The sequence below is a fragment of the Chlorocebus sabaeus genome, chromosome 23, assembly GCF_047675955.1.
Source record: "Chlorocebus sabaeus isolate Y175 chromosome 23, mChlSab1.0.hap1, whole genome shotgun sequence".
NCBI lineage: Eukaryota > Metazoa > Chordata > Mammalia > Primates > Cercopithecidae > Chlorocebus > Chlorocebus sabaeus.
Window position 1 is genome coordinate 77,930,183 of NC_132926.1, and position 9,284 is coordinate 77,939,466.

Consider the following 9,284-nt stretch of genomic DNA (forward strand, 5'->3'; position numbering starts at 1 on the left):
ATAAAATTATTTCATGCATAACATACACAATTTAATTTAAATATAAATTTAGAAAGAATTACAATAAAAAGAGCTTCCTAATCATTCTTATTTTGAGTTTTCCTGTTATTTATTACTGTCTTCTTGGAGGGCAAGATTTCCATTTCTGTGAAAACACATTGAGGTGTTAGCCTGACACTACTAAATTGCATGTGTTATCGCTCTCCATCTGGTACAATGGCAAGACTGTTTGAAGAAATAGGATTCAGGGGAGCCGTATTTCTTCAGCAATACTGTTCCAGAAGAAATTTTCAATAATTTTTTGGAAAATTTTGCAAGAATATATTTAGAAGAGGTATATTCTATTCATATGATTCCAAATGATCTTACTTGGAAAGATATGTATTGTCATATATATCTTTAAGTGGTGGATATGAAATAAGTAAAGGAAAATCTTTACTACAGTTTAACTTCTGAAGTATAGATCCCTTGACACCCTTAATACGTTGTTTGAGGATTCTTTATTTTGGCTGTCTATTATTTGTTGACGTTAGACAAAAAATAAAATCGGTGACTCATTATCTCATTATTACAGCCAAAACCATATAAATATATATTCGGTATATAAAGTATGATACTGAAACATCTAGAAGACAGGTTCTGATTCAGTTACTCTCCAAACCTACTTATTTTTGCCATAATTTATCATGCATTGGAAATAATTCAAAAATATCCTTGAAACCAAGAATATGTTAGACATGCATCTCTTTTTGAGTTACCTTTTATATAAATGAAATATCATATAATTTTACCAACTTTTTCATGTATTTTATAGAACATAAATCCAATTAATGTTGCACAGTCATTCACATTTCAATTGTATTGACATTATTTAAGTATTAACACTACATCTTTCTGCTTTCCTGAAGCACACTATCATTGACACTTGAGCCAAAGCCTGATCAGAGACAAGTTAATTCTACTGTTCTTGATTGTATTTTAAGTGGGTAGTAGCCCCATTGCTATGTGACTTTTGTGAATTTTCAATTCATTCTACAAAGGTATTTTTCAGGTATCTAATACGTACTTTTATTATTCTAGACTTTTTATTTTTAAAATGTAGGGTTATAAGTAGGAAGATAAATATAGTTTTAAATATAATCATATTATTATACATATGGGAAAGCAGGCTTAATGGCTTCATTAAGAGCCTTTGATATCCTCTTCCACTTCCTCACAAAATAACTGGGAAGACACAAAAAAGATTTAAAACATCAATAACTTGAAATTTAGTGCTGAGAGACAAGCCAAAATCTTGTAGGAACTTAAAAAATTATAGAACTTATGAAATTTAATTGAAGGAAAAAAAATACTGTTGAGACCTAAGTCCATTAGGCAATAATATATTCAGCTTCACACAACTACACTAGATAATCTAGAAAATAATGGTGACGGACATGCATTCAACCCTCATTTGTTACCTGATTCAGAGAATATACAAATCTGAACTGTGGCATAAATTCCTTTTCTCCCTTGGGATCTGTTCTGTATTTCAATTCAGGCTACAACCCCAACACACACATGTGTATACCTCCCTCCAACAGACACACACACACACACACACACACACACACACATGATTTTCCTTGATAAGGTATAAATTCTAAATAACAGTATGGTAAAAAAATAAGAATGATACGGTGTTTAGTCATCACACTTTACTCACTGAAGACAATTTTTTCATAAAAGTTTACAGCAGTGTAGGAAAAGGGTAGAAATCCTAATTTTTCATGTAATTCTATAATATTCTATAACTCTGAGCAAAGTTTAGCATATAGAAGAGGTAAGCAATCATATAAAGCCTGTTTAAAACCTACAATTCCCCTTGGAGTTGAACATATCAAGTTTCTTTTCAAGTATTTATTGAAGCATAAACAGTAGGGCCGAAAGCAATGTTTTTCTTTTTCATCTTTCAAAAATTTATATCAGAGATATAAATTGTGATACCTGTGATATAATAATATCAGAGATAGATATCACAATCTCTGTGGGAGATTGTGAATGCAGTCCACCGCTAACACAAATCATGCAGTCAAGTTTCCCGCAATTGGGAAAATCGCAGGGGTCAGCATATCTGGAATACAATGCATAAGCTTCACCCTGTGAAAACAACTTTTGTGATCATGGTATCTCCACTGCCAGATAAGTAGAAAGGCAATCTTTTGACTCTTACCTATGAAAAATATTTACCCCAGTATCATTATCTCACATTATTCGAATACGAGTATTGAGAAAATGAAAGAAAACACGGAGCCAAGTAAGTATTGAAGAACAAAAAAAAAACAAAAAACAATATGAAGATTAATTAGAGGAACAGCGCACTTCAAGAGATGATCTATTGTGACATGTAGAAGAAAGTATCTGGAATATGGTATTCCCTAATAATTGCAGTAAGTTATGGCCTTCATGTATCAAGAGTTACAAGTTAATAGAGCCAAAAAAGAATGAGGATGGAGATCAAAAGCATCTACATGAAATAAAAAGAATAAGATAAAACAAGACAGAATACTAAAAATGGCTTTTAGTAGAGAGGCTGAAAATTATAGGAAAAGAAAGCTTAAAAATTTTTTGAAAAACTAAAAGATAACAAGCAGTAGAATTGAAAATGGAATATATAGTTCCAAAAACGCTAGAGAATTTAAAGACACATAAAAAGTCTATGAGGCAAAAGACAGAAAGCAAAGAGATAAGGGAAACATAAATAAAAGAAAGCACACCTAATGAGACAATGTTTCAAATTTATCGTTTTATTTTTCAGTACTAGTAATTCTTTTATCTTCTTGTTTCATTCTTCAAACTATCTTGGCAGCTTAGGCAGTTGAACTTATCCAGGAAAACATCCCAGCACAGAATAAAACTGGAGTCCTCAGTTTTTCAAAATCAAAACATTTTTATGAATGAAATGGTAGGAGAAAAGAAGGGATTTTTAATTCTCAAGTGGAAAGGTTAATGCCAAAATCTACACATTTTGCAATAGTAAAAAGAGATGTACTAACCAGCTTTCCAGGGAAAGTTTCCCTGCCTTTGAATGAATTACAGCATCAAAAAGGAATATCCTCTTGTGTGGGGCTCAGAGGGGATGCCTCTGACACTTCTACCTTCATGGCTGGCTTCAAAAGATGATGGTGGAATATACTCTGCAGAGAAGTGTCATAGTCTGGAAATTTATGGAATTTACCTCTTGCTGCCTGTCTGGAGTACTGGAGAAATGTCCTGTATCACCTTGTGTGGCGATAGTAGAGGAGATGGCTACATTTGGAGCCAGGAGCAAAGAGATCTGATGCCGTTTCACCTACTCTCTCTTGGCTCTGAACTTTTATGGGACAGCAGCCTTAGGGAAGAGACTGGAAACAGATCGTTAGGAGTGTGTGTTGGATGCAGCCGGCTGAAGTGGCAAGATACTGCACAGTAATTAGCCAGTTAGAAAGTGGTAGTGAAAGAGAATGATTGAGACCCCAAAACCAGGAATTTACCATTTTAGAGAGGTAATTTAATTTCAATACTAACTGGTAAAAGATTAAACTGAGAAGTCCTAACAGAGACAGAAGACAAAGTACAAATTAAATCTCACGTGCTCACAAAGATTGAATCAAGCCTATGGGTATCTATCACATTTATGACAGGCAGCTTGGAAGACAGACATAATTGCTGCCTCTTTGTATCCACACCCTGTAAGAATTCTTTTCCCTTGGCTTTGGAGAGGACCTTACATCTTAGTGGTGGTGAAAATAATAGACAGTTACTACCCTGATTATATTACATAAGATGATGGCTTCTACTGTGTTTGCAAACTCTGTCTTTCTCACTGGCCTTTATGGAGTAAATTGCTGTATTTGGCAAGAAGCTTAGGGTGGCCCTCTCTAAGCAGTGAGTCATGTAGTTAATGAGACCCTTCCTCTAGCAACCCTGGAGAAATTGAATCTTTCCATCAATCATGTAAATAAGCTTAGAAGTGGATCCTTCCCAGGTCAAATGAGATCTCAGCACTAGCTGATAACTTCATTATAGCCTCATAAGAAATCCTCACACAGAGGACTCAGCTAAACTATGTCCAAATTCCTGACCCATAGAAACTGTGAGATGATAAGCATGTGTTATTTTAAGCCGCTAAGTTTTGAAGTAATGTGTTATGCAGTAACAGATAACAAACAGAGCACCCACTGTTAAAACCTCTGAATGAATTAAGGTGTCTTGGAACACTGCCATGTTTGTGCTACCTAGTAAATAATTTCAGTTGGACTAAATAGCGTAGGAAAAAGAGGCTAAAGGTTTTCCAAGAAAGGTTGGTGATATGGTTTGGCTCTGTGTCCCCACTCAAAGCTCACCTTGAATTGTAATACTCCCCACATGTCAAGGGCGGGAGCAGGTGGAGGTAATTGAATCATGGGGGTGTTATCCCCCATGCTGTTCTTGTGATAGTGAGTGAGTTCTCATGAGGTCTAATGGTTTTATAAGTGTCTGGCATTGCCTCTCCTGGCACTCATTCTCATTATTGCTGCCCTGTGAAGTGATGCCTTTCACCATGATTTTAAGTTTCCTGAGGCCTCCCAGCCATGAGAAACTGTGACTCATTTAAACCTCTTTTCTTTATAAATTACCTAGTCTTGGATATTTTCTTCACAGCAGTGTGAGAACAAACTAATTCAGGAATTGATATTGGGAGTGGGGTGCTGCTGCAAAGATACCCCAAAATGTGGAAGTAACTTTGAAACTAGGTAACAGGCAGAAGTTAGAAAAGTTTGCAGGGCTCAGAAGAAGATAGATGTGGGAAAGAATGGAATTTCCTAGAGATCTGTGGAATGCCTTTGACCAATACACTGATATTGATATGGACAATGAAATCCAGGCTGAAGTGGTCTCAGATGGAGATGAGGAACTTTTTGGAAACTGGAATAAAGGTGACTCTTGCTATACTTTCTCAAAGAGACTAGTAGCATTTTTCCCTTTCCCTAGAGATCTGTGGAACTTTGAACTTGAGAGAGATGATTTAGGGTATCTGGTGGAAGAAATGTCTAAGATACAAGATGTTCAAGAGGAAGCAAACCATAAAAGTTTGAAAACTTTGCGGTCTGATTATGTAATACAAAAGAGAAACCCATTTTCTGGAGAGAAATTCAAACTGATTGCAGAAATTTGCAGAAGTAACAAGGAGCTGAATGTTAATCACCAAGAATATGGGGAAAATGTCTCCAGGGCATGCCAGTTAATTCACAGCAGCCCCTCCCACCACCAGCCCAGAGGACTAAGGAGGAAAAGTGGTTTAATGGGCAGAGCCCAGGGGCCCCCTGATCCAATGCAGCCTTGGGACATGGTACCATGTGCCAGCTGCTTCAGGTCCAGCCGAGACTAAAAGGGGCCCAGGTACAACTCAGGTTTCAGAAGGTACAAGCCCCAAACCTTGGCAGCTTACACATGGTATTGGGCCTACAGGTGCAGAGAAATCAATAATTCGGGTTTGCGAACCTCCACCTAGATTTCAAAGGATGTATGAAAACACCTGCATGTTAGGCAGAAGTTTGTTGCAGGGACAGAGCCCTCATGGAGCACCTCTGCTAGAGCAGTGCAGAAGGGGAATGTGGAGTTGCAGCCCCCACACAGAGTCCCTACTGGAGCACTGCCTCATGGAGGTGTGAGAAGAGGGCCACTGTCCTCCAGACTCCAGAATTATAGATCCACCAACAGCTTGCACCCTGCGTCTGAAAAAGCCACAGACACTCAATGCCAGCCTGAGAAAGCGGCTGGGAGAGGGGCTGTACCCTGCAAAGCCACAGGGGCAGAACTGTCCTAGGCCTTGGGAGCCCACCTCTTGCATCAGTGTGACCTGGATGTGAGACATGGCACTAAAGGAGACCATTTGGTAACTCAAATGTTTAATGACTGCCCTATTGGATTTCAGACTTGGATGGGTCGTGTGGCCCCTTTATTTTTGCCAGTTTTTCCCATTTGGAATGGGGGTATTTACCCAATGCGTGTACCCCCAGTTGTACCTAGGATGTAGCCAGCTTGCTTTCAGTTACAGGCTCATAGGCAAAAGGGACTTACCTTGTCTCAGGTGAGACTTTGGACTTAGACTTTTGGGTTAATGCTGAAATGAGTTAAGACTTTGGGGGACTGTTGGAAGGGCATGATTGTGTTTTGAAATGTGAGGGCATGGCCAGGCATGTTGGCTCATGCCTATAATCCCAGCACTTTGGGAGGCCGAGGCAGGTGGATCACGAGGTCAGGAGATCGAGGCCATCCCGGCTAACACAGTGAAACCCCATCACTACTAAAAATACAAAAAATTAGCCGGGTATTGTGGCAGGCACCTGTAGTCCCAGCTATTCAGGAGGCTGAGACAGGAGAATCATTTGAACCCGGGAGGTGGAGGTTGCAGTGAGCTGAGATTGTGCCACTGCCCTCCAGACTGGGTGACAGGCTGAGACTCCATCTCAAAAAATAAAAAAATAAAAAATAAATGTGAGGACATGAGATTTGGGAGGAGTCAAGTGGAATGATGTGGTTTGGCTCTGTGTCCCCACCCAAATCTCACCTGGAATTGTAATAATCCCCACATGTCAAGGATGGGACCAGGTGGAGGTAATTGAATCATGGGGACAGTTTCTCCTAAGCTATTCTCATGATAGTGAGTTCTCATGAGATCTGATGGTTTTATAAGTGTCTAGCATTTTCCCTGCCATTCTCTCTCCTGCCGCCCTGTGAAGAGGCATCTTCCACCACAATTGTAAGTTTCCTGAGGCCTCCCCAGCCATGCAGAACAGTGAGTCAATAAAATCTCTTTTCTTTGTACATTACCCAGTCTCAGGTATTTCTTCACAGCTGTGTGAGAACAGACTAATTCAGTTGAATTAACTCAAAGTAACTGAAACTAAGTGATAAAAGTGAAACATGAAGGCCAAGAAAGGAGGAAAACAAAAAGTAAACCTAAGAAGTCTTATATTAGTATTCTTTATTGAACCAAGTAGAATTAAATGAAAAAAAAAAAAAAGCCTTTAAGAGTTATACTCCTAAGGCATGAGCTTACACTCAAAAAGTCTCTGATTATTTAAGCCTTAAAATGACCTATAGATCTCAAATCTTGTGCAAGCAGGAATCAAGCTGAGAAAGATGCTCAGTCCCCAAGGAGGACATATTTTCTGATGCCAACTTCAGATGTGTTGTGGACCAGAAAGATAACAAAGAAGGAAAAACAAAAAACAAAAAGTTTCCAGAGGTCACAGCCAAGGTACTGAAGATTGCTACAAGGGAGCAGAGTTCAGATCTAATTAAGAAGCTTTGCCTTATTCAATGTAGGAGTCCTCCTAACCTCTGCTAGGCAGGATTTCAGAATTTCAGGAGCAGTAACTGCTGGTGTTTCCCATCCTCTTCCATCAGAATAAAACAGTTTACTATGATTTATCCCCATTTGGCCACTGAAAATTAGAGAGTTCCCATCCGCTTCTATCAGAATGAAACAGTTTACTATGGTTTATCCCCATGTGGCCACTGAGAATTAGATAGTTTCACATCCTCTTCTATCAGAATGAAGCCGTTTACAATGGTTTATCCCCATTCGGCCTCTAAGAATTAGATAGGCAAGAGGCACAGAACTTCACTTTCGAGTTTACAAAACTTGACATCAAGAACCTCTATGTTGAAACAGATGTTGATGCTACTGGATATCACATAGAAATCTTGAATTTTGAGACTGAAGCTGTGAATAGATGAGAAATTTTCGCTTTGCCTCATTTGAGTAAGGATGAGTATATTTTGCCTATGGAAAGGTGTACTAAATATTTATTACTAAAAGATGAGCAAAAGTAACCATTCATGCTTATATAAAATTGTTTTATTTCTCCCTCTCCCCTTTCCAGTCACCTGGTAGAATTGGACTTCTCTCCCACCTGTGAAATTATACATGACTCTGCGTGCCTTTCTTTAGCTGAGAAAATGTAAGAATAAATTATATGTGTTATTTCCTAGCTGAAGTTCTAAGAATTCGTGCACTGTTTGCCATGTCTCTTCCCACTTCTGAGGTGACCAAGGAAGACTGAGAAAATTAAAACTACTATTAGCCTGGGTCTCTTTGTAACTAGAGAACCAAGCCTTCAGGCAACCTGTGTTGGTGTATCATGAGCTATTGTGCTAAATTGGTAAGGTTATCAGAATATTTGTTATTTCAGGGTAACCTAGTCTATCCAGAAATCAGGCATCTTATATTTCTGCAAAATAATTTGAAGAATGTGATTCCAATTTCTAAAGTGTAATAGTTTAGAATAAAGGGTGTGAACTTTATAATTGAACATATCTAAGCCTTAATTCTAGCTCAGTCATACTGTCTAATTTTCAGAAAACTGCTAAAGCTCTCTGAACCTTTTTGTTCTTCTCCAAAATGGTATAATAATTAAACACCTCACAATGATATTTTAATGAATGAATAAGAGAGCTGGTGAAAAGGTATGACCATGAATAATATGTGAACATAGTATATGCCCTGTAACTTCTATTTATCTCTCTCTTATTCCTACTAAAGACAATGTATGCTATTAAATTTAAGACTAAGTTGAGTTAAGAAATAACATTTCATAGGCTTATAATATGTTGAGAAGTTAACTTCAAAATTTAATGCATGAGCTATACAAAAGAAGTAGGAACTAAAGTTAGTTTAATTCAATGGATTTTATTTACCATGATTGAACCAATTTTGACTGACCATGGCAGAACTTGATTGATAATAACTCATTAGAAAGACTTCTAATGATTCATTTATAATTAACTTTGAGATTATAAATACCAACTTATATATCCATCCAGTTCATAAAAGTTTTTATTTCTGCTGAAATTTTTAAATTTCTGAAAACATCTGTACCTTTAATTTGGATCCTTAGAAAAATAAGATGTAGATACTAACTTGAACCCATAAAATATAAATTTTAATTAATTTTATTTTGTATATTTGTTGTCTATTATGCTATCTGTTGAGTTTTGTTTGTTTGTTTGTTTGTTTTTGGAGAAGTAATAGGATTTTACTACTATGTATACATTTTTTTTAATTCCAGGTCTAATTTATCTATCAGATACAATGCCCAAAGAATAAACTGGTGAGTCCAATGTCATTGCTTTATATATATACACACACACACACATAAACATATATACACACACACAAACACACATGTATGTATATACTATCTATACACATATATGTACACATATATATGTAAAGTATATATGTACACATATGTGTGTATATATATGCATATGTA

At 37.2% G+C, this 9,284-nt stretch overlaps 1 non-coding gene across 1 annotated transcript; it reads right to left on the reverse strand.

The window, feature by feature from the left end:
- Nucleotides 1-2,027: 2,027 nt before the first annotated feature.
- On the reverse strand, nt 2,028-2,189 carry LOC119619619 (U1 spliceosomal RNA). The gene has a single exon (XR_005236114.2). It is a non-coding gene; the product is annotated as a U1 spliceosomal RNA (small nuclear RNA).
- Between the last annotated feature and the right edge of the window lie 7,095 nt (nt 2,190-9,284).